The sequence below is a fragment of the Camellia sinensis genome, chromosome 15, assembly GCF_055761805.1.
Source record: "Camellia sinensis isolate YWXY chromosome 15, ASM5576180v1, whole genome shotgun sequence".
NCBI classification, from domain to species: domain Eukaryota; kingdom Viridiplantae; phylum Streptophyta; class Magnoliopsida; order Ericales; family Theaceae; genus Camellia; species Camellia sinensis.
The window spans coordinates 48,358,265-48,380,344 of record NC_138975.1 but is presented as its reverse complement, the minus strand read 5'-3'; the positions used below and the strand labels follow the sequence as shown (position 1 = coordinate 48,380,344).

Here is a 22,080-nt window from a genome sequence, read left to right as displayed (position 1 = left end):
CATTCTATATCTCTAGATTAGATTGGAGGGGATTGATGTATATACACTTGGTTTTAGGATTGTAGATTTTAGAGGTGCCATTCTTTGGAGGGTTTGAAGGGTTGGTATAACAAAAGCCATGTACTTCATCATTTGTTTCACTCCCTATCCATTCTTTCTTCAATGTCTTTTTTAAGTTTTGAAAATGACGGGATTTTCAGCAAGTAATTTGGGGCTCCCATTGAGTGGGTGTTAAGTTCAAAATCTTATTATCGCCTAAAGTATGAAGTTAGAATAATCATATTCATAAAAATTAATATTGTTTACTATCAATAAAATTATTCCCAAACTTTTGTTCAATATTTACTTAGAATTTAGGGTCCTATAGAATTTCTCATCAACCAAAAGTGTAATTCAAATTTTACTTGGTATCAACTAGAGTGTAATCTAAATTTGGCTTGGTAAAGTTTTGATGGAATCATGACTTGTACTTGTTATATATATATATATATATATATATAATTCAATCAAATAATTTTATAATAAAAAATTATTTAAGTTCATGATATTATTTATTTCTTTATTCAATTAATTTCATACAAGACAAGCATGTATATTTATGAAAATTTTAAAAGAATAGTGGATTACTTACTGAAAGGTACAATTGAGACATTTGTGTCCCCTATGGGACTCAGGTTTTTTGATATTCATATGGTAATGACGATGGGTGTGGAATGATGTAAGGGATCAGTTATTGGAGTGTTTGGCTACATGTATAGGCAAGAGTATATTTGGGTTGGGACTGTTTGGTTAAAAAAATTTAAAAATTTAAATATTTTTTAGTTTGACCTTTTCTTTAATTTGAGAATATTTTTGTCATTTCATTATAACTTTTAACATGGTCATGGGCCAAGTTAACATGTAGGAGCTTGTGTATATTGTTAATTAAATTAAGAGATGTCTGCATGTATTGTCAACTGAAAAAAAATGAAAACAAGATTAATGTAAGTTTGAAAATTAAAAATGAGATAGGCATATTTGTTAAAACTTTAAGGGAGGTTCGTGTAGTTTTTTTTTTTTTTTTTTTTTTTTTACTGGGAGGTTTGTATAGTTAATCCAAATAAGAAATAAAAGAAAGGGTAAATTATACTTTGTCCCTTTTATATGTAGTCATTTTTTTCACTTTGACTCTTAAAATTTATTTTTTCTCACTTTGACATTTTATATTTCAAGTTTTTTCTAGTTTATTTCTAAAACTAATTTTTGTTAAAAATTAGACAAAAAATGACACATTACGTAGTATAAAAATATTTTATTATATATAATTTACATCTTTGGCACAAACTTAAATTTCAATATAATAAAATATTTTATATGTTTTATGACAGTTATTATGACATTTTTTGTTTAAGTTTGAACAAACATTAATTTTAGGAGTAAATTAATAAAAAATTAAAATAAAAAAAGCCAAAATAAAAAAAAAATAAAATTTTAAATACCAAAATAAATTAATGATCAGGAGAAAGTATATATAATTTACTCTTAAAAGAAACAAATGATAAGTGTCACCACAATGACCAGTCAGTTACTTTAGAAACTAAAAGTTTTGCTACAATCATCTCTTAGACTTGTTACATATAAAAATTCAATCTAATAATTTATTAAAAAAAAGTATTTAAATTGACAATATTAAGTATTTTTTTATTTGATGGATTATTTACATGGAGACCCTTTAAACTATTGAAAAATATCACTTTAACTCCCTAAAATATAAAAGCGTATAAATGGTCTCTCTAAATTATTGAGAAGTATAGCTTTACCCACTAAACTATAAGAGTGTATAAATTGATCTTCTAAACTATTGACATGTTTCACTTTGACCCTTTCTATTAGGGGGTCCAATTTGTATATTTTTTTTTATAGTTTAAGGAGTTCATTTATATATTTCTATAGTTTAGGGAGTTAAAGTCATACTTCTCATTAGTTTAGGGGGTTTTTGTGTAAATAACCCTTATTTGATTAATTTCCCAATCAAATTTTTTTTTTGATCAATTGGTAGTAGAATAATTACAAATACAAAAAATATTATATTTAATTGACCCATACTTAAGTCACCAAATCCAACCACTGCAACAACAAATAGCTCAAACTATATACAACTCTCATTATAGAAGATAAATAAATATCACAAAAAATATTAAATTTTCTTCCATAAGACTTGAATCTATAATCTGGTGGTGATACTATAAAAGTTTTTCAGTAATCATGACTTGTTATATATATACATATATCACTACTAAAAAAAATACTTTTTGCGACCGCCATAAACCGTCGCAAATAATAAAAAACAGTCGCAAAAGACTTTTTGCGACGGCCCATGCGACGGCAAATGGGGGTCGCGAATATGGGGGTGGCAAATACTTTTTGCGACGGCAAAACAACGGTCGCAAATTATTTGCGACCACCTAAACTACTTATGGCGACCCCTATTTTGCCGTCGCAAAAAACAAAGAAAAATACTAACATGATCTTTGGCGACCATCTTGTTACCGTTGCAAAAAATTAAAAATAAAAATAAAAATAAATAAATAAATAAACAAATTGTGAAACATTAAAGCCCTTTTACCTATCCAGCTGTTTATCAAACAAATTAGACAAATCAAACCCACAGCTAACCTCTAGATATTCTTCCTATTTTCTTCAAATATTAAAGCTTGAACAAAATAAAAACAAAAAATGTCACAATTAAACAATTACTTTTAATATGTGAAACTTTTTTTCATCATATTCCAGTTGGGGTAATATCTGTCAAAACACTTCCAGTATACAATACTACTAATAGAACTTATAAAAGGCGTGTCAATGAAGCACAAGCATTTCAAAGCCCAAATGATGAACTAAAGGTTTAAGATCTAACACGAGGCCTTTCAAGGACTGGGAACATCATTGTGAGAAGACATAAAAATGCAATCAAGTAAAGACAACCAAACATGCAGAACTAAGCTTCTTATGGAGCTCATCCAATTCCGATTGATAGCATGAGAAACCACATGTTTTAACAGCATCAAAATCCACAAGCAAAAATAAAGGTGAATAACCAGTAGCAACAATAATTCTTTGTTCTCACATGATAAAAAAATCTTATTCCAATCTCTAATCAGAGTAAGAGGGGAAGGGGAATGGAGGCAGGATAAGACAAATCATTGCTTACTTCTAATATCCATACTACCCTTGTTTTTTACCGGTCATACCTGCAACCACCTGCAAAGATGCAATCCGAATAATCAAATTAGTTAAAATTACCCGTGCACAAAATTCTTCCATCAGGTACATATATATTTGAAGTAGTACATAAAATGCCCGTAACGTAAAAAATCACTTTCGAAATGTTGAAATGCATAAAAAAAAACCTTAGGGGTAAAGTACATGGTTTTTATAGGGGAAGAATCCTAGTAATTTTTCTAGGCAAGACATCAAAAAGGAGCCCAAAACTCCACTTATCAAGGTCTAGAGAAAGCAGCTGGGAAGCACTAGGGTCTACAAAAGGCAGCTATTGGAAGATGCCTAGTGATTACAATAACATCCTAATCTCATCATACCAGCACCAAATATAATATAAGGCCCACCATTTGATAAGTCATACAGTTAATTAAATTACTAAGAAACATCAGATGGAAGGACTGGAATACTAGCACCATTTGTTCACTACTCTTGAATTTCAAATCCTCAAAACAATTTTGATATCCAAATTAAAAATTCAAAATCCACTATCAAATTCAATGTATTTCTGCTGATACATGTGGATTTAAACATGTTGCCAGACAGAGTTAATGGCATATCTATAAGCTATTCTGATTATTTCTGTTGTCAGAGGAAAACCTGCGACATTCCTTTGTACTGTGATTGTACAGTATTGATTGAAGGGCAGTGCAGTCCATAAAAGAAAATCAAAGATAGGACATGTTTATATATATAGTTCCAGCACATGATTAGAGAGAAAATCACAGTATATACGCATAATATGTATAGAAAAATCACAGTTTATATATATAGTTCCAGCACATGTTTATATATATAGTTCACAGTTTAGAGAGAAAATCACAGTTTATATATATAGTTCCAGCACATGTTTATATATATAGTTCCGACATTCCTTTGTACTGTGATTGTCCCAGCCCCAGCCCCAGAAACAGAACCAGCCTCATCATGATTAGAGAGAATTCAGTTAAACATTGCACAAGGAATACCAAAAGCACATGTTTATATATATAGTTCCAGCACATGTTTATATATATAGTTCTGCGCTCTTCATTGCAGTAGAGGTGTTTATTGAGTGAACATGGGACCTGTAACTTTGTTTATTCCAGCACATGTTTATATATATAGTTCTGCGCTCTTCATTGCAGTAGAGGTGTTATATCTGGGTAATCTAATTGGTAGTTCAATAAAAACTGATGCTTCTACTTTTTCTATATTGGTTTTATAATGTTCTAGAAATTCATGTGTTTCATTCAATATCAAGTTGGTGGATAGCTAGGTTCTTAATCATTTGAAGCCATATAATTAATAAATGACATAATGTACCTGTTCTTTCGCGTAGGGCATGAAAAATTAAGTATTTGTGCTGCATACATTCTCTTCATACACAGCAAATATCATAAATACATGCATGGGGAAATATAGTGATATCCTTCAAGAACTTCATACACAGCAAAAAAAAAGAAAGAAAAAGGCAGTTTGGTGTTGCTTTCTAGTACAATTGTTAATACAACTTCCCAGAATTAGGTCACTCACTCTAAAGATAATCTGCATGGATATTAGCTTTCAAATAATAGCATCCACATTCATTTCTTAAACCTTCTAGCTAATTAACAAAACAATGAACATTAAAAAAATAAAAAATAAAATTTAAAAATTAATCTAAATTGGAAGGATCTGAAACAGCTAACATATTTCATAATAGGCCACTTGTCTCTTTCCTCATGACATTAAAAAAACAACTCCAAGTTACATAAGTAAGAGTAAATGCATAAGTAAGAGTTTAAATGCATAATAGGCCACTTGTCTCTTTCCCCTTTTAAAAATTTGCATAAGTAAGAGTTTAAATGCATCACTTTGACTAGAAATCTGCATGGTTATTAGCTCTCGAATAGGTTAAAAATGGACAAACGATTACTATACTTTTGGGAGAAAAATTGTTGCCTCAAAAATAAATAGGAGGATTTATTAGAAAACCCTTTTTCAAATACTTGTATCTCAATTAATTCATAACATATTCTTATATTGCAATAAGTCCTATCATTTGGATATTTGATTAAACAAATCTTAATTATCATATTTAAGGTATATTATAGACAATTTTATCTTTACAAATTTTTTTTGAATGTTTAGCAACTTGATAATGTAAACATTCATATATATTTTTTTAAAGATTTGATGTGAACATTCATATTTAACAGTGTGAATATTCATATCATGAAACATTCACCATTAATGCGAATATTATTAAGGGTATTTTGGTAATTATATCACCCATAAAACTTATTGAAACATAAAAAAATATTTTAAACTAAGTAGAATATAAGTAGATGAAGAGAGATTTATGAATAATTGTCCCAAATAAAAATTTTTTGACAGCAAATTATTTTGTCCCAAACTACATTTATTAGCGTCTTTGGTAATGTTAGAATAATTTTTTTGTTTGTGTCGCAACAAGATATGATTGGCAGAGTGGTAAACTAGACCCTTCCATGATGAATCGAAAAGCAGAGAACTTATTGCCTCACCTTGTTCAGGTTCTCTCTCTCACTCACCACGTCAACTCAAAGCAATTTGATTCTTTTAATTTTAAAAAGTTTTCAGAATTAAATTTATAATATAAACTTGATTTGGTACGGATTACACATTCCATGTTTTGAAACATTTCTAGATATTTTTCTATGAGTACATAAACTGATACATACAGATGAAATTTGCAAAACTTATTTTACAAACTATAAGGCTAGTATGTTGTTTTAGTGGGTTTCATTTCAAAATCAAATTTTGTCATTGAATGTCACCATATGTGGTTAAGATTGTGAGGTATTGAATTATATAATTTCAATATACATAAATCTCAAACACCTGATTTAATAGTTGAAAGTGGATTGAGACAGAAGAATCAAGGGATTTAAGGACACAAAATCATGTGCCCACAAAATTTATCATTCTTCTACATGCACAGAATCCGATTCGATTCAGTGAGATAATTGTGTTAGGTTGCATGATCAAATTCAGTACATTTAGAATTTTCCCAAGATTTATCACAAAAGGTCATCTAATTTTTGGGCCTTTGCATCTATTGCCAAGAAATTAAAGAGGGTTTAAGTTGATTAGAGTATAAGCTAGATTTGTCTACATTAATGCAGGTGTCAATAAACTTGGATGCAAATGGTGAATGCCAAGAATGTTCAGTGAAGTCATTGAATGAATGGAAAAAAGCATCCGATTTCCCAGTGATAAATCAAGACTACTCAGGTGCCAAAAACACATACATTTATGCAGCAACGACCTCTGGTTCAAGCCAAGCATTGCCACATTTCCCATTCGACACAGTGCTGAAACTAAACACTTTGAACAAGTCAATCCCCAAAACCCCCCAAGTTATGTTTTCAAACAAGATTTCGAAGTTACAGTCGCATTTTGAAAACACGACTTCGTAAAATAGAACATAGATTTGAAATATAAGTTTTAAACTGCTTGGATTTGAAAATTTTCTCTTAAAAATGTTAGGTAAAAAACACTAAGGAGCATAGTTTATCTTGAAATCTTAGAGCAGCCATGAACTTTGAAAGTTTTCATCAAACTTGGACTTGAAAACTAACATTAGTGCCCCATGGCTTATCTCATAAGCACGCTTCTAAGTGAGAACGTCTATCCTAACAATGCTTGCTCACAAAACTAATTTAATCACAATCAATCAATCCAATCATGCTAAAACTAATTTAAAATCCTACAACTCAGTTATAGATAGTGAGAAAACACCCATCGATTAGTTTGAAATGAAGGCATTGAGGTCGTTGTCTAACCTTAAATCAATGAAATAACTGTCAACATTAAGTCTCTCAGAAGTCCTTATACGCTAGCTGAGTTAGGTTTGGGCTTGACCTGTAATGACAGAAACGAGAGTTAAAAAAATATTAGATCTAGAATTTTTTCTTTCCTAAATAGAACATGTCTGATTGATATTCAAAGCACATGTAGCAGCCATGAAATGAACATCATATTCAACAATTTTGCAGAGAGAAGTAATTTGAACAATTCAAGCAATGAAGTGTTTCCAGTAAGGAGCTTCCAAATTACTGTCAACAAGTCCGGCGGAGGACCGTTAACTGACTGTCCTGTGTTTTATAAAATGCGAGAAAATTAAAATTTGAACCTCACGAAAAATACTTGGCTTCAGTGGATGTGAAGAAGAGATCGTTTTCCAACATTTTCTCGGCAACCAAACACAATAATATCACAAGAAAGCTAAATAATGTAAAGAAAAAGAACGAAAGAGACGCACCTGAAGCTGTGAATCCCTCACATTTTTTGCAAACTTCGAAGCTTGTGATCCAAAGGAGAGCTTCGACCAGTGATCAGAGGATTTGCCAAAACAAAGAGAACGAATACCTACACACACACACAGAGAGAGAGAGAGTAAATTGAAAACCTAGATTTCCTAAGTCAGATAGAGAGAGAAGCAGGGGTGATAGATTAAATTAACTGATTTGATTCAATTCATTTAGTGATATCATTAAACAGAACATAGAGTGATGATTACCAGACGAAGCAAAGGAGCTTCGGGATCCGCAATGCGAGTTAAGGCTATGTCAGAGCTAAATAGATCCGACTCGGCTTGAAATCGGAGAGCAATGTCGGAAATTAGAGAGTTTCAAATTGCTAGAATGAGCAGAAATTTCGACGGATTTGAAGGCGACGAAGATTGATCCGACAGCGGAATAAGCAGCCGTGGAAGCTCCGGCGATTGAAGAAAGAGAGAGAGATGAAGAAGAAGAAGATCGCTACAATGTGTTGTGGTTGATTAATTTGCTTTGGAAGCTCCGAAGAGTGTGAGAATGGCGATGCATTTGAAGAGCTTTGACTGTGGCCAGTCAGATTCGAGCGAGAGAGGGTGGAGAGTCAAAAGAGAGTCGAGCGAGAGAGATTTTGAGAGAGAGAGAGTTCATACAGAGAGATTTGGGAAATAAGTGAAAAAGGGGAGATAGTTTTTTAACAACGCGGGTCTTCTTTTTTTAATGTAAAAGTGATTTTTTGCGACCACTAAACCATCTGTCGCAAAAAAATAAACGCAAAAAATCATATTTCTAGTAGTGTATATATAATTTTAGTAATATTACAAGTTTTGACTTAATCACTCAAAAATTATCTAAAATTATTATTTAGTGGTTCAAATTTATTATATACAGAGATCCCACACTACACAAATTCAATCTCAGTCACACATCAACATTCTGAATAAATTCAGGGACTGTAAGTCCGGGTTGCCAGACTTATCCATATAATTTTCCTCAATGTAGTTATTTTATATAAAAAATATTTAAAACTCACAATATTATGTTTTTTTCATTCACTTAATCTCACAATGACCAACCAACCTAACTGGAATTCAAATTTGAGACTTTGGGTGACAGGTAAATTACAAATAAATCAATTGAGATTTACTTAAAATATAAATTGTTTTTTTTAGTTTGAAAAATTATAAATATTCCTTTGTTGAATTTTTTTATTTAACAACATAAATAAAAAAATGAAATTTCTAATTATTTTTTTATACAATAATAAAATTACTTGAATTATTAATTAAAATAAATTTCTAATATCATTAAAAATTGTTAATTGATTTGATGATTTATTAATAAAAAGAGTAATTTGTTATAAAATTAAAAATTTCAAAGGGCGGAATATAATTTCTAAAATCACAAAGTACAATTCATATCTTAAGTAAATCTCAAAAAATATAATTTATCTTAAATTTTTTAAAAAATAAATGTATGGGTAATTTTCTGACCACACTGCCTGCTTAGTAATCAGCTGGAGAGCACTGGCAGAATAGATGGCTTTAGTGAACCTGCAACAGAAAGAAAAGGCTCCGGCGGTGGCTCTTCCACCCGGGGGCACTCCGACGATCAAGTTAGTATATCTCTCAAAGATAATCAAGTGCTAAACTCACAAGCTTGAGTATAAAACTGCGTACCTTAGACCCACGGGGGTGCCTCTCTTTTATAGTTTACTCAATCCAAGTCCTACTAGAAGCCTGACTTCTATAGACTCCAATTTAGTACTTACTTTGGATTCTTCAAAAGATAAAGATAAACTCCCTAAGAGCTTTATCCTTATCTTAGCAAAGTCTTCTCTTTACTCTAGGACTCTTGTCCCTTATCCGCTTATCTCGGATTCCGATATCTTCGGAGATCACCTCGGCCTTGCCTATGTAACCTCGGCATAACTACCAGGACACGTGGCACCTCGGCTGACACGTCTGCATCACCATGCCACGTGTTGGTATTCAGAAAATACATCCCCACAACTGCCCCTTAGGTTCTATTATCTCGGCATTCTGAGGTGATGGAACCTATATCTTTATTTTCTTCCCGTACCTCGGCGTGAGAACTCTTCGGCCGAGATCATTCATTTTAGGCCGACATGCCTTCATCAAAGAACAAGCACTCAAACGAACTCATCCACACGCATGAGCTGTCATGCACCTTTTCTCAACCGTTCTCTTCATGTGCTTTATCCTCATTGGCCCGTGTCTGTGACGCGCCTGAAAACTGTATTTCACCCATCTGCGCCGTCTGACGTGTGCGTTGCTCCAGGCGTAATAAATGCCCTGCTTTTGCCGCCATTTCAAGTTTTTTTTTTTTTACAAAACTTTTCCCCCTTTCTTTTCGTCTCTTTACTTTTGTTTTCGATTTTCTGGCTTTCTCTCTCTCTTAAACTTTCTCAAATCTGCCATTGCTCTAGCTCCAAGCTCTGCAACCGTCTTCATTCTCCCTTTGAAGTTTTCGCCGTTCCGTCGTGTCTGCAACCGTTGCCTTACCTCGGCGACCTTTTATTCCGGCTTCATTTGTTCTGGTAAGCCTCTGTTCCTCTTATTCCCAATTTCTTTTATGTGCTTTCGTTTACTTACTGCCATTATTGCGCTTGTTCAAACCTTTGATTTGCTGAACTATTCATCTGGATGCGTCTTTTCCATGATTTTACTTATATCTTGAACACTTGCACTGTTTTAATATTTTTCTTGCCACTGTTCTTGACCTTTTACTTCTGTATTTCTTTCGCTTTTGAGAACCATACATCTGTTCTTCGTTTCTGAAACGTCATTCTTTGTTTCTTGTTTTCTGTTTTTCCTTTCCAGATCTGTGCCTTTGATCTTCATCTTCATATTTCTTAGGTTTGGGATTTGTTTGTAGAACCTTGAATTTAGGGAAAACTGAAACAAGTCGTACCAATACTTTCCTAGGTTTTGCCGAGGTTCCAATAACCCTTTAAGAATACCTTCTTTCTGAGACCTAGCCCTCTGTTTTTAGGCCGACGTTATGGGTATGTGGAGACATAGGGTAGATACCTCGACCAAACTCGAGTACTTTAGGCAGGAGTTCTCTATTCCTGCCAATGTCCATCTGAAGCTAGCTGAAGATAATGACTCTATCATGCCCACAGATGATTCAATGCCCTTTCCTATAGTAGCTTTTACTGAGTGCGGACTCCGGCTCCCACTTAACATTCTCTTTCGCGAAATTCTTCACTTTTACAAGTTGAACCCTATGCAACTCGCCATAAACTCTTATCGAGTGATTAATGGCATCATAGCTTTAGCTAGGCAGGAGAACGCTAGGATTACCCTGGCCGACATTCAGTTCTGTTATACCATGTGCCCCCTTAGCCTGAAAGAAAAAAGCTTCGTTTATTATCTTAAGCCGAGGTCGACAGAATACAAAATAGTAGCTGACCTCCCAGACTTTAACAAGGGGGCTGGAGATGACTACGTTATTGCTTCGGGAAATTGGGAGTTTGGCCCTGACGAGGACGCCCATCTCTACCCTCTTCCCTGAACTATTAAAGAGGGCAAGGGTAAGAGCCCAATGTCAATACTTTAGTTGTTTCTATTCAAGTCTTCAATATTTTATCTGTTTCTAATGTTTATCTCTTCTTGCAGACGTTCGTAAGTTACCAAAAAACTTTCGTCAATCCTACGTTCCCAGCAGAGACTTAAAGAAGCTCCTAGATCTGCCAATCCAAAAGCGCAAGGCCCCACTGGTACTGAACTTTATTCCGACGTACAAGTCGACTTTGCCCGACGTTTCCAAACGAAAGAAGAAAAGCCTTTCTCCTCCTACTGCCACAACTCAAACCGCCTCTTCATTATGAACAGATCAAGGATCCACTTCTGACCCAGCTGATCTGCCATCTACTTCAGCCCCATTCTTAATCCCAATACCAGAAAGAAAACGTCGGCGACGTCTTGTCAAGACTGCTGAGATGGGTCGCCCGAAGCCTGTCGCTGTTGATCTCTTAACAGACCTACCTGCCGACGTTGATGCTGTTCCAGCTCAATCCATGCCCCACCAAAGCCGAAGAGAATTAAAAAGGCTCAGCCCAAGGCCAAAGCCGCTGAGATTGAGGCTGAGGATGCTCTGCCCATCTCACAATTGGCTGAGAATAAAAAAACTGCTTCTACTTCTACAAAAAGGTCTGCTGAGGCCAAGCTATCAGAATCCACCCAATCAAAGAAGCTGAGGTCATCGTCTGCGACGACCTCGGGTTCCAGAATACCAAAAGTCCCTTGGAGACCAGAGATTACTCTAGAAGATAAGCCAGTCCTAGCCAGCGACAGTGTTGATGACATAAACGTCGGCGTGGCCCTAAGTACTGCTCTACTCCTCCCAGGCGATCTTGAGCGAAATGCCAAGATGAGTGAGTATGAGAACTATGCCTTTATGCTGCAACACTCTGTCCAAGTAAGTGCCTTTGTGTTGAAATCTGTTTTCTCTCTTAATTTGTAAAATTTTGTAACAATTTGTGCCTTGTGTTCTTTCAGGCCATCCAACATGCCCACTCCCTCTCCATGCAAGCTTTTGAAACAAGGGAGAGGTTCGCCGACATGAAGAGGGAGGTTTCTGCCCTGAAAAAGGAAAACAAATCTCTTGAATCAAAGATGAAAAAATTGGAGGACCAAGCTGAGGCCGCCACCAAGGCCCAAAGTCTAGCCGAGGAAAAAGCTGAATCTGCCGAGGCAATTAAGAAGGTCGCCGAAGCCGAGAAGAAAGAGGCCGAGGATAAAAAGGCCCAAGCGGAAAAGGAACTTCAAGGTGCTTTATCTACTAAAGATGCCGAAATCAAGGCGGCCGACGAAAAGGCCTACGCCCAGGGTATGGCCGACGTTACTGAGGAGTATAAACTTCAGGTCAGGCAGGCATGCAACAAGGGCTTCTCCCTTGGTTGGATGTCCCTGATAAAGAAACTTGATCTTCCTGCTGACTCACCCTTCTGCAATGCCGATGCTATTCCTTTGCCGTTCCCCCCTCCTCCTCCATCAAGTCAACCTGGAGGAGAATCTGAATCTGAGTCTGAGGATGCCGATGAGGAAGAGGATGAGACTTTGGTCAGAAAACCAAAGGATGCTGATAGGGCTAAGTCTCCTCCTCAGAATGAGCAAGTCCTTGACTTGACTCAAGATGAAGAAGGTGATGAGGTTATCCCTGAAGCTGTTCCTGATACTGTTCCAGCCGATATCCCTTCCGAGGTTAAGACTGCCGAACAAACTCTTCAGGAAATTGACACCGAAATAGCGGCAGAGAAGGAGGCCGAGGTTGTATCTGATTTCCAAATTCAACAATCTTGAGGAGAAGACCCTTAGCTTTATGTTCTTCTTTTGCTTACTTGTATTTTGTTTTTTTCTTTATCTTTTTCTGAACAATGTAAGCTTTTGCGTGGCCGACGTGCTTCCCAATTTTGTAAATGTTAACTCAGCTTTCCTTTTCTTAACGCTTGAATCTTTGTCTTTTCTTCGATTGCTTCTGCGAGGTTTCTATACTTAGAATATTTTGTATGCCTTTCATATCTTGCCACCTTTGTGCAATCTTCTCGGGGTTACATATCTCGGGTATAATAACTACAAAACTTTTACTTCGGTAAGATACTGACCTGCAAACTTTTCATAAGTTTTAACAAGTGTAAAACATATATTATTCAATGTTTAACTTTTGCAAACTTTTTCTCAAGTTTCAAAAAGTATTTAAATAGTGATCTTGGTCTAACCTACTTGTAAATTGCTACAAATTTCAACAAGTGTTAATCATATACTGTAAGTTTTTCTCAAGTTATAACAATGATCTACTTGTAAATTGCTACAAATTTCAACAAGTGTTTAAATAATATACTTAGCTTTGACCTCAACCTGTAAATTGCTGCAAATTTCAACAGATGATCACATGTCAGCTTAACATTATCTTGTAAATTGCTACAAATTTCAACAATTGTTAAGCATCTTCTTTGGTTCGACTAACCTGTAGATTGCTATAAGTGTGCAAACTATAACCTTGGTTTCACTTCGACTTGTAAATTGCTATAAATTTCAACAAGTGAAGAGAACCAGTAATCTCGGCTTAACTTCGACTTGTAAATTGCTACAAATTTCAACAAGTGAAGATAAGGAATCAGCATAATTCCAACTTGTAAATTGCTACAAATTTCAACAAGTGAATTAAGGAATAATCTCGGCTTAACTTCGACTTGTAAATTGCTACAAATTTCAACAAGTGAAGATAAGGAATCAGCTTAATTCCAACTTGTAAATTGCTACAAATTTCAACAAGTGAATTAAGGAATAATCTCGGCTTAACTTCAACTAGTAAATTGCTACAAATTTCAACAAGTGAAGATAAGGAATCAGCTTAATTCCAACTTGTAAATTGTTACAAATTTCAACAAGTGAATTAAGTGTCTTTGTCTTCTCTCTGCCCCCAATGTGAACCTGAGTTCTACTTGGGTTCTTATTTATTCATGTCTCCAAAAACACCAATATGTAACTTTATCCATCATATGTGTTTTAAAGAAAAGGGAAAAGATTTTATTGATGACATCGGCCAAAAATACTGCACATCTAATGATAGAAGAATTTTAAATTACAAGTGTTCCAAGGTCTTAGCAGTGCTTTGCCCTCATTATCTTCTAGTCGATAAGCTCCATTGCCTAATACCGAAGTAATTCTGTAGGGTCCTTCCCAGTTTGGGCCAAGCTTGCCTTCTCTGGGATCCTTCTTGTTGCCGACGACTTTTCTTAGGACTAGGTCGCCGACTTGAAAATCTCTTGGATTGACCTTCTTGTTGTAAGCTCTGGCAAGTTGTTGCTGGTATACCGCGAGCTGAATTGCAGCTTTCTCTCTTCGTTCTTCCAAAAAATCAAGCTCTCGGGCTAAGAGTTTGTCGTTGGTGCCATTCTCTACTCCCTGGGTCCTAATCCCTGGGATGCCGATCTCCAATGGGATGACAGCTTCTGTGCCATAAGTCATGGCAAAGGGGGATTCCCCTGTTGATCTTCTTGGCGTAGTCCGATATGCCCAAAGCACGTTGGGTAACTCGTCTACCCACTTTCCTTTTGCTGCCTGTAGCCTCTTCTTTATTCCATCCAAAATTACTTTGTTGGATGCTTCTGCTTGCCCATTACTTTGGGGAAAACTTGGTGTTGAAAAGTAATTCTTGATCTTGAATTTCGCACAAAAGTTCTTGATGAGTTTGCTGTCAAACTGTGTTCCGTTGTCGGCAACTATTGCTCTTGGAATCCCAAATCTGGTGATGATGTTTCTCCATATAAAGTTCTTGACGTCCACATCTCGGATTTTGGCAAGAGGTTCTGCCTCTATCCACTTTGTAAAGTAATCTGTTGCCACCAGCAAGTATTTTTTCTGTCTAGTTGCCTGGGGAAGTTTCCCAACCAGATCCATGCCCCATTGGGCAAACGGCCAAGGGCTGGATACTGGGTTTAGGTCAGCAGCTGGCTGATGTATCAAAGGTGCAAACTTTTGGCATTGTTCACACTTATTTACGTAGGCTTCAGCATCCTTCTACATGTAGGGCTACCAATACCCCTAGGTAATGACCCTGTGGGCTAATGATCTGCCCCCAGCATGGCTTCCACAAATTCCTTCATGAATTTCATACAGGAAATCTTCAACCTGCAAAGGGTGTATGCACCTTAAAAGTGGTCCAGTGAAGGACCTTCTGTAGAGGTGTCCATCTTCTGTCAGACAGAATCTTGCCGATTTCAGTCTGACTTTGTGTGCTTCTTTACGATCTTCTGGCAGCTTTCCTTCTTTTAGGAATGCAACAATTGTATCCATCCAGCTTGGCCCCATGTCCACACACATTGCTTCCTGTTCTGTGCTCTTTGGTTCTATGCTCGGGCCCGACATATAGTCGATCATAATTGTCCTTGTTTTTCCAGTCTGTATTGAACTTGCCAGGTTTGCCAACGCGTCGGCGTGGGTGTTGTCATCTCGGCTAACTTGGAGTAGTCGGCAGTTCTGAAATAGGGCTGCCAACCTGATGACCTCTTTTGCATATGCCGACGTCCTTTCGTCCCTGGCTGCAAATTCACCTGTTGACTGATTAACAATAAGTTGTGAATCACAAAAAACTATTACCTCATCTGCTTCTGCTGCTGCTGCCAGTTTTAGCCCTACAATTAATGCTTCACATTCCGCTTCGTTGTTTGAGGGCTTAAACCCCAAACGGATGGACTGTTCTATTATTTCTCCATCTGGAGATATTAGCAGTACTCCTGCCCTCGCTCCTTGTCGGTTCGAACTTCCATCGACGAATAGTCTGAATGAGTCACCGATGTAGATGCTGCAGGGTCTGAGTTTTTCCTTCCTTTGCTCTTTTGTCTTTAGCTGGGATTCTCCTTGCTTTCTGGGACAATGCTCATCCTGGCTCAACGGAGCCCGATGTTCGATGGTTTCGGGGGTGAATTCTGCCACGAAGTCGGCCAAAACTTGGCCTTTAACTGCTGTTCTCGGACTGAACTCCAAGTCATACTGACCTAGGGCTACGGCCCATCTTGCTATCCTTCTTGTTAAGTCTCCTTGCTGCAACAAGGACTTCAGTGGATGCTCTGTTAAGACCACAATCTTGTGTGCCTGAAAGTAATGGTTTAACTTCTTTGAAGCCATTACTAAGGCTAGCATTAATTTCTCCAGTGGTAGATACCTTGTTTCTGCATTGGCCAAGGTTTTACTTACATAATAAACAGCCTTTTGCTCCCCTTTTTCTTCTCGGATTAGTACTGCACTGACTGCGTGTTCTGAAACTGCCAAGTACAAAAACAGTTCTTCCCCTGGTTCTGGATTAGAAAGAACTAGAGTTGTGGTCAAGTACTTCTTTAGGTCGGTTAAAGCGGCTTCACATTCTTCTGTCCACAGAAAGTCTGTGGCTTTTTTCAACAAGTTGAAGAAGGGTCTGCATTTATCTGAGCTTCTGCTGATGAACCTGTTTAGGGCTGCGGCCCTTCCAGTAAGCATCTGAACCTGTTTTGCCGAAGTCGGGCTCTGTAGCTCTAGGATGGCCTTGATTTGGTCTGGGCTGGCCTCAATGCCCTTTCTCGTTACCAGATACCCTAAAAACTTACCTGATCCAACTCCAAACGCGCACTTTGATGCGTTGAGTCGGAGCCGGTATGTTTTGAGTATATCAAAGACCTCTTTTAGGTCGGCAAGATGACCCTTAGATTCCTTGGTCTTCACGACCATATCATCGATGTAGACTTCTACCGTTTTGCCAATCAGGTGCTTGAACATTTTTGTTACTAACCTTTGGTAAGTTGCTCCTGCGTTTTTCAACCCGAAAGGCATTACTTAGTAATAGTACAGGCCTTTAGGGGTGATGAACGCGGTTTTCTCCTCGTCTGGAGGGTACATGGCAATCTGGTGGTACCCCCTGTATGCATCCAGAAAACTCATCCTTTCATGCCCTGAAGTAGCGTCTACGAGCTGGTCAATCTTGGGCAGAGGAAAGCTGTCTTTGGGGCAGGCTTTGTTGAGGCTGGTAAAGTCTACACAAACCCTTCATTTGCCATTCTTCTTCTTCACCACTACTGTATTGGATAGCCAAGTTGGGTAGTGAACTTTTCGGATGGCCCTGGCCTCTAGAAGTATATCTACTTCTTCTTCTACTGCTTCGACGTGCATCAATGTCGGTCTTCTGGCTCGTTGAATCACAGGTTTTGTCGACCTGTCGATATTCAGTCTGTGGCAAGTGACCTCGGGGTCAATGCTAGGCATCTCGTAAGGTGCCCAGGCAAACACCTCAATGTTGGTTCTCAAAAAATCTTCCAGTTCTCTTTCCTCTTCTTCGGTTAAGCCTGAGCCGAGAAGAAAGAAGCGTTCTTCGTCGCCCTCCTGGACAAGGATTTTCTTTAGTGTCTTTTCACTTTTTTCGGTTGGCTCCTTGCCGACATCTTCTAGGACCTCCATGTCCTCGTCTTCAATCTCTGCCTCTTTTGGCTTTCGAATGCTGCAAGTAGTCTTCATTGCTGCCATGGAGCAAGTTTTTGCCTACAGTTGATCTCCTCTGACTTCTTCAATCCCATGCTCTGTGGGGAATCGTAGTAGTTGATGCAATGTTGAGGGAACTGCCCACATTGTATGCAACCATGGTCTTCCCAAGATGATATTATATGGCGAGGGTGTGTCAATCACCATAAATTCTGTCTTGATCTTTTTAGTACCAGCTTGTACTTCCACACTTGCTGCGCCTAGTGGCCATGTCGGCGTTCCATTGAAGCCGACCATAGGGTTGCTGGATTGTTCCAGATCGTCAGGGTGATGGCCCAGCTCCTTGTAACATCTGACGCACATGATGTCACAAGAGCTGCCTTGATCTATCAGGATGCGTTTTACTTGGCATTCCCCAACCTGAAGGGATACTACCAAGGCATCATTATGCGGATGTTGGACCAATTCCAGGTCGGCTTCAGTGAAAGTTATCATCGGTCCTTGGCATTCTTCAGGCCGAGGACTTTTGTATCCGACCTGGTTCACGTGCTGCAGGTGTTTTACTCTTTGGGTTTCTCCCCGAATGTCGCTTTCGTTTACCTTTGAGTGGATTACGTTAACCACCCTTGGTCCTCCTGCCTGCGGTTGCTGTGCTGGGGGAGGCGGTGCTGCTGGTGCTTGAGGCAATCTTGCATGTTCTTCTCTTGTCCTGGCCTCATCAACAAGGTCCCTCAGATGGCCTTGCCTTACTAGGTCTTCTAAGTGTGCTTTTAAGGCTTTGCAACCCTGAGTTGGGTGTCCTTCTTCATTATGGTAAGCACAGCGCCTACCAACGTTTCTTCCCATAAATTCCCCTGCTGCTCTTGCCGGTGCCCTGAAATAGGGTTGATTTCGTATTTGGTCCAGGACTTTATGGATAGGGATTCGGAACACCGTCGTCACTGCCTGTTTACCCTTCAATTCTGTTTCTTGTTTGATCGGCCCGTTGGTACCTCGGCCTCGCTTCGGCGAGCCGTTTCCCTTCTCCTACTTCATCTCTTTGTTTCTTGACGTATCTTCCTCGGCTCTGGCGTACTTCTCGATTCTCGCCATGAGTTCCTCCATGTTTTTTGGCAATGTTTTTGCCAGAGACTTCCGTAGTGGGCAGTCATCTTTCAGGCCGTTCTTGAAAGACACGACCGCCACTTCTTGGTTGCATTCGGGTATTCGATTGAACACCTCGTAGTACCTCTTCGCGTAGGCCCTAAGGCCTTCTTCCTTGGTGATTCTTAAAGCCATCAGGGCGTCGACCCTCAAGGGTTGTAATTTGTTCGTTACAAACCTGGCCACAAACATCTCGGCCAGGCCTTCCCATGTCTTTACGCTTCTCTTCGGTAGTTTATGGAACCAATCAGATGCAATTTCCCCAAAGGATGAGGGAAATACTTTGCAGAGCAACGGCTCGTTCCCACTGTATAATGCCATTGAGTTCAGGTATAGTCCAACATGAAAGTTGGGATCTGACTTACCATCATAAATTTGGAACCTTGGCATACTGAATCTCTTTGGTGCTTCAAATTTGTCCAGTTCCACCGAGAACGGTGTTCTCGGCTTAACTGGGGATGTCACCTCGGCTTCAACATTCTGCTGCCTCCTTTTGAGGTAATCCCTCAAGTCTTCTTTACTCCTACCTGGAGCTCGGCTATCTCTGGATTTTAATCTTTTTGGCACACTACTTTCGGCCTCGTGGTGGGCCCGTTTCGATCTTTCTCCATGGGTTGTGTCAAAGCAGAGTGCCTGCCCTTGAACATGCCGATGTTCTTTGGGCCCTGGATCCTTCATTCGATGTGTCCTTCGGGACTCTCCTTGCCTCGGCTCCTCTCGTCCGACTTCCCTGGAAGGTCGGTGTGAGTGTCTTCCACTCCTGGTGTGCTGAGGAGCTTCGGGGATTGCTTTCCTTCCTCCCTTTTGGGTGTTAATTGCCGGCATCGGCGTATCTTGCAGCGGGTATGGTGGCTGCATAACATTGTTTTGCATCATGAAGTTGACCACTGACTGTAGGTCTGCCAACTTGTTTGCCAAGTCTTTTACTTCATCATCTCTCCGTAGGCACCTATCCCTCCATACCTGAAGATTATCTTCGTTATAATACTTGCTTTGGTCTGTTCGCTTCGAAGTACCGCCCTCCTGGCCGACGTCTTTCTCTCCGTGACCCTGGTCATGATTTTCAGTACTGTGGTTGTCTCCTTCAATGTCAAGATCAATTGGTCCGCCACTCCTAGCAGGAGTGTCGCCCCCAATGTTCTCCCTCTGTCCGTCACTGGCCATCTATTTTTCTAAGATTCCCACAGACGGCGCCAAATTGTATGGGTAATTTTCTGACCACACTGCCTGCCTAGTAATCAGCTGGAGAGCACCGACAGAATAGATGGCTTTAGTGAACCTGCAACAGAAAGAAAAGGCTCCGGCGGTGGCTCTTCCACCCGGGGGCACTCCAACGATCAAGTCAATATATCTCTCAAAGATAATCAAGTGCTAAACTCACAAGCTTGAGTATAAAACTGCGTACCTTAGACCCACGGGGGTGCCTCTATTTTATAGTTTACTCAATCTAAGTTCTACTAGAAGCCTGACTTCTATGGACTCTAATTTGGTACTTATTTTGGATTCTTCAAATGATAAAGATAAACTCCCTAAGAGTTTTATCCTTATCTTAGCAAAGTCTTCTCTTTACTCTAGGACTCTTGTCCCTTATCCGCTTATCTCGGATTCCGATATCTTCGGAGATCACCTCGGCCTTGCCTATGTAACCTCGGCATAACTACCAGGATACGTGGCACCTCGGCTGACACGTCGGCATCACCATGCCACGTGTTGGTATTCAAGAAATACATCCCCACAATAAAAAAATTGAATAAACTGACACTCTCACTCCTCGTCGGTGATTGCCCCTTAAAGTTTGTAACAGAAATTGTGGAATTACACATTCACCTTTTTTTTTTTTTTTTTTTTTTGAGAACGAAAGCGAAAAACACATACCATTAATAAGAACTGTGTACATTAGTAGCCAAGTCATGAGCTAGATTAATTACATTCCTTCCTACTCTGATAATACTGAGAAAACGAAAAAACTTGCTAAAATACAAGATATCACTAATTAGCGATGCTACTTGCCAGTCCACATTAGAACTATTAAACTTAAGTAGCATTAAGACTCCGCTATAAAGAAGTAGACTTTTTCAACATTACGACTGATGGCCATAGTGAAACACTGTTTAGCTAACCCAATTGTGTGTGAACACGACTGCACATTATGATTAAAAACAAAGCTGTTGCGTTGTAACCAAATAACCCAAAGTATGGCCACCGACTGAATAATAATCTCGTCGTCTCCGATTTGCTCCATCCAATTTTTAAAGGGCAAATTACACAAATAATCCTTATAGTTTGGGGTTTGTGTCACTTTGGTCCTTGACTTTTCAATTGTGACATATTTGACCATGAATTTTGAATCTTGTTCCAAATAAGGACAATTGAATATATAATTAGATTTTTCAAGGGTAAAATTGTCAATTTAATAAAATATAAACTAATTTGACAAAAATAAATGTCAAACAAATATTTCTGAATTTTTAAAAATTATTTTTACCTACTAAAAATAAAATTATGTAAAATTGATAAATCTTTTAGACATTTATTTATTTTTTTACCAAATTAATTTTTATTATGTGTTTGGATGGTGATCATGTAAAATTAATTTTAAAAAATTAATCATGTAATTTTTATTAATTTTACATAATTTTATCATTAGTGGATAAAAATAATTTAAAAAAAATTAAAAATATTTTTTTGACATTTATTTTTGTCAAATTAGTTTATATTTTATCAAATTGACGATTTTACCCTTGAAAAATCTAATAATATTTTCAATTGTTCTTATTTGAAACAAGATTCAAAATTCAGAGTTAAATATGTCACAATTAAAAAGTCAGGTACCAAAGTGACACAAGTCCAAAATTATAGGGACTATTAGTGTAATTAACCCATTTTTAAACCAGCAAAAAAAAAAAAAAACATCGGACTTCCAATACTAAAATCTAGTCCCAATGAGGAACCCCTCCACACTCTCTGAAAAAGGACAATCAAAAAACACATGTTCCAAAGTTTCCTCACTCGAATGGCACTGAGCACAAATTGGATCAACCATCACCCCTCTTCTTTTGGGCTCCCATTGTACAGGTAAAATGCAATGAAGGCATTTCCATAAAAAAAGGAGTCCATTTTGGAAGTATTTTAAGCAACCACACTTTTTGCCAAACTATATTTTGCGAACTTTGGGCTCAACACGACGGATAAAAATGAGTTAAGGCTTGCTTATACCCAGATTTCACCGAATATTCTCCACTCCGTAATGGACTCCACGCCAACTGATCCTCACGATTTTGAAACAAAATATAGATAGAGAGGATACGGGCTATACAGTTTACTGGAAAAAATAATTTAATCAAGTTCAACCTCCAACAATGATTCTCCCTATCCATAAAATGCTCTAAACGCATGGTAGGTAAAAGTCGCGTGAGTCCCCT

General features: G+C 37.9%; 1 long non-coding RNA gene across 2 annotated transcripts; it reads right to left on the bottom strand.

Annotated features, from left to right (window-relative positions):
• Window positions 1-2,748: 2,748 nt before the first annotated feature.
• LOC145813615 (uncharacterized) lies at window positions 2,749-8,205 on the bottom strand. 2 transcript variants are annotated; one of them, XR_014356805.1, is made up of 5 exons: window positions 7,784-8,205; window positions 7,526-7,632; window positions 7,047-7,125; window positions 6,513-6,581; window positions 2,749-3,240 (listed from the first exon to the last, which is right to left on the bottom strand). It is a non-coding gene; the product is annotated as an uncharacterized LOC145813615 (long non-coding RNA). The 2 variants fall into 2 exon arrangements; XR_014356806.1 differs by lacking the exon at window positions 6,513-6,581 and having other exon boundaries at window positions 2,751-3,240.
• Between the last annotated feature and the right edge of the window lie 13,875 nt (window positions 8,206-22,080).